Genomic DNA, 3,725 nt, shown 5'->3' on the forward strand with positions numbered 1-3,725 from the left:
AGTGCGATTATTAGATATGTTGAAATGTCATGATGGAAGGATAGTAAGAGTCGATCCGCATATCGGAAAATGGGTAGTAGAAAGGAAAGAAATTGAGGAACTGTTAAGAAAGCGGGGTACACACTTAGTACGCCAAGTTTTGAATAATTAGAAAGAACTGTATGAAAGATGTAAAAAGTTAACGTCGAAGGAAACTAGAATGAAAATATAAGAATGCGTAACTGTCAGAGGTGGAATGTTACATGAAGAGGGGTTGAATGGAATGTAAAATATAATAAACATTTGAATGGATATTTGAATAAGTCTTACCTTCTGTCGAGCTCCCTATCATATGTGATGAATTGTTAGAAGATAAACCTCTAAAGAAATGTTCGAGAGTTAAAGTTTTATACGCATGATTCTTGATTCGTATTATGAAACAACCCTACGTGGTAGAGTGTAATCTCAATTATCGAATGAATGGTCGTGCCAAGTTTTATGTAACTCATACGTAAAATGGAGGGGCATATGTAATAAACTTGTTATCCCGTATGTGGCGAAACCTATGTTGATAAGAATTAACCTTTTGAGGTACAGTGTTAGGTAATTGCCTTAGTATTACAATTGTCAGAAGGAATGACGTATGTATGACAGCTATGAAATGTGATGACAAGTATGGCTGAGTATGACACCTCAAGTGTAATATGAGTTACTTAAACGTAAGTATTGATTACACGATCATATTAATAGCGTGATTAAAAGACTCATGTTGACCCTTGTAACCTAGGGGCAGACGGTAAAGAGGTTAGAGCAAGATAGTATGTACACGATTGTATAAACGTATACGTTAAGTTGTGGTTAACCATGCAGTTATGATAGATCATCAGTGAAAGAAATATTGGCCTCGGGTAAAGATTATATGTAGGTATTGCAAGAAAAATATGAAAAGAACTATCAAGCAAGTGACATGAAAGAAATTTTGCTTGGTATTGGCCCTAAAAGGATGGAGAGTATGTAGAAGCTAAATAGTAAGGAACTACTGAATGATGTTTAAATTGTGATTTTATATGAATGAATAGGAATGAACAAGTATGAATATTATGATAATTATTTTCCCCTAAGCAGATGTTAGAGGTATGCGGGAATGAATAATCTGACGGATAAGTTTAAGAAATCAGCTTGAACAATCGAACGATAATCATGAAATAATGTAATATGATCGCTTTGATTCATACAAGATTGAATTACCAAATGTATTAGACAAGTTTAAAATAGTAACGACCGATTCACCACGAGGGATGGTCGAATGAAAACAGGCTATCGAAGTTTGAGGTATGAAATTACGAAGGAATACAGATAAACTCGACAGAATGTATGTATTCAGGTTTCGGGGACGAAACCTTCTTTAAGGGGGGTAGACTTGTAACACCCCAAATTTCGTATGTCGTATTATAATAATTTAATAGTGATGATTTAATAATAAGGAATGGTAAAAATAGATTTTTACCATTTTGAAAGTTTTATAAATAATAGTAAGCTTAAAACCCTTTTATGTGAATGAAGCTAACCAAAGAAAAGTAACCAAGTTAGTATGGGAAACAACAATTTGGATACACCTTAAAAGACAAGGGGCTAAATGTGTAAATTGAAGTGAAACTTGATTAAAAAAAAAGTGCCAGTGATTTCTCATGGCTATGTACGATCGATCAAGAAAGGGGAGCCAAGGGGGAAAACCCTAACATCCTAAAATCATTCAAATTGAAAGGGGAATCAAAGATTTATCGAATGCATGAGCCAGGAACTTTGATTATCTAAGTGAATTTGATATCAAGTAAGTTTAATTTTATGTTTTTGGTAAAGTTTGATAAAGTGGGTTATGGAAGTTGTGGTTATATATGAAATTAAACATCTTTGCTACATGATATGAACAACTAGGAGTGTAAATTATGCTTGAATATGCTATGTTGATGAACTTGGGGTAAAAACCCACTTGAATGTCATAAAATGATCAAAGATTTGTGAAACCCTTTAGGCTAATTAGTATGATGTTGATGACTGAAGTAATATGTGGATGAAATTTTTATGAGTAATGGATTTAGAACTATATGTTCATAGTTAGGATAATAAATTGTGGAATTTGGGATGTTTATGTTAATCAATGAATGAATTATGGAAGTTGTGCTTAAGATGCTTGTACATTATGCTAAATGGACGATACGCACACAACATGTTCGATGAAATGCCTAAGTGGGTTCAGTTATGGTTTTATATGAATACTTGATAAGTTGATGTAACACGTTTATGGTAAAGACGTACGTGACTAGTAGACATCATAATGTGCGGTAAAGAATATGAAAGCAATAAAAGCTAAGCATATGAAATTATGATGTATAGGGGCAAAGAAAGAAGAAGGAACAAGTCTATCCAAGGACAAGAAATGCAAGACCTCGGTAAGTTCATATGAACTTTATGTACTCTATTTGTAGATTTATGAATCATACTATTTAGTACTATGATTTTAGTATAATTTCCCTTTATGAATCATGATTGATTAAATGCAAAGAGTTTGTATGGAGAAATGTCCGAAAGATCATGTTGTGGTAAAGTTGAAAAGATCCATCTAATGGGTTGGAATGTTAAGTAGAATGATAGTTGGAATGTTTAGGAATTTGACTTGTCATAGGGTCAAATGGGGTAAGTATATTGAAGAATATGAAATGTGGCGATTCATCACAAATGAATCGGAAAGTGGAATGATGAATGTTTCCGAATGAAAGTAATGATGTTAGTAAGGTAATATGTTATGTTAACGGGTTGAAAAAGAATATGGAATTAAAGGATTTTAATTGATATGTGTTACGAACTAACAAGTGTTTGTTTTTATGAATGTTAGGTAAATCTCATGCTTGATTGCGGCGCACTCGGACCAAACACACAATGTCGACTTTTTGCACGCTACCGGTTCATGTTGTTGATTATGAATGGGTCAAAGATTCCGTTTTGTCATATGATGTTAAATTGTGTCTAGTATGTTAGTAAGTAGTTAGGATTTCTAAATCTTTTGGTATAGTTTGTACAAAATTGTTCATGATGAACCTTACGGTCATAACTTTGTGGTTTTGAAAAGTGTCGTAGAACTTAATTAAAATGATGTTGCTAAAAGCAGGGGAAAGGTTCAATATTCGAACGGGTCATGTCAAAATTTTTCCACAAATTCGTATGAAGTTTATGTTATATGTCAAATGTGAAAAATGGGCGTTTCAAGTTGGTATCAGAGCCTAGGTTTGAGGGATTTAAGCATTAAGTGCTTGAACTCAAACTGAAAGCTCGTGAGAAGTGTGTGTTCGTTCTGCGGCGCAAGGCAAGTAAGTATTTTAAAAGTTGAAATTTTTGCATTACAAAGAATTTAGTTACGGAATGTTATGGAATGGTTACGGGATGTTGTGGAAAGATGTGGGATGAATCAGATCAATTTGGGGGTTAGAATGGGTCAAATGAAATGGAAGCTAAACATTAGGTTATATCAGATCTCGCGTCGCACACAGTTGTGTCGTTAAGTGACACAGTTGTGTGGACCGTTGATGCTTGTTGCTGAGATCAGGGTGTGTGGCAAGACTGACACAGCTGTGTGACTTTGTACTCAGCTAACCAACACAGCTGTGTCTGGGCAAAATTTCCACAAACTTCATATTTTCTTGAGTTTTCCGCAACGAATCACCAATAAGCTTTCCAAAACTGCAATATTC

General features: G+C 34.2%; 1 long non-coding RNA gene across 1 annotated transcript; it reads left to right on the plus strand.

Moving 5' to 3' along the window:
* The first annotated feature begins 1,663 nt into the window (after positions 1 to 1,663).
* On the plus strand, positions 1,664 to 3,160 carry LOC110902748. Its single transcript, XR_002571391.2, has 3 exons — positions 1,664 to 1,810; positions 2,374 to 2,429; positions 2,873 to 3,160. It is a non-coding gene; the product is annotated as an uncharacterized LOC110902748 (long non-coding RNA).
* The last annotated feature ends 565 nt before the right edge of the window (positions 3,161 to 3,725 follow it).

This window comes from Helianthus annuus, chromosome 13 (genome assembly GCF_002127325.2).
Source record: "Helianthus annuus cultivar XRQ/B chromosome 13, HanXRQr2.0-SUNRISE, whole genome shotgun sequence".
In the NCBI taxonomy this organism is placed as follows: Eukaryota; Viridiplantae; Streptophyta; class Magnoliopsida; order Asterales; family Asteraceae; genus Helianthus; species Helianthus annuus.